The sequence below is a fragment of the Bison bison genome, unplaced genomic scaffold (assembly GCF_000754665.1).
Source record: "Bison bison bison isolate TAMUID 2011002044 unplaced genomic scaffold, Bison_UMD1.0 scf7180017864080, whole genome shotgun sequence".
Lineage (NCBI taxonomy): Eukaryota > Metazoa > Chordata > Mammalia > Artiodactyla > Bovidae > Bison > Bison bison.
In genome coordinates this window covers 3,131,313-3,131,613 of record NW_011494652.1, presented here as the reverse complement: position 1 = coordinate 3,131,613, position 301 = coordinate 3,131,313, and positions in this window count along the sequence as shown.

The window sequence follows — 301 nt, the reverse complement described above, 5'->3', positions numbered from 1 at the left end:
TCAGACATGCAGATGACACCACCCTTATGGCAGAAAGTGAAGAGGAACTAAAAAGCCTCTTGATGAAAGTGAAAGTGGAGAGTGAAAAAGTTGGCGTAAAGCTCACCATTCAGAAAACTATGCTCATGGCATCTGGTCCCATCACTTTATGGGAAATAGATGGGGAAACAGTGTCAGACTTTATTTTTTGGGGCTCCAAAATCACTGCAGATGGTGACTGCAGCCATGAAATTCAAAGACGCTTACTCCTTGGAAGGAAAGTTATGACCAACTTAGATAGCATATTCAAAAGCAAAGACAT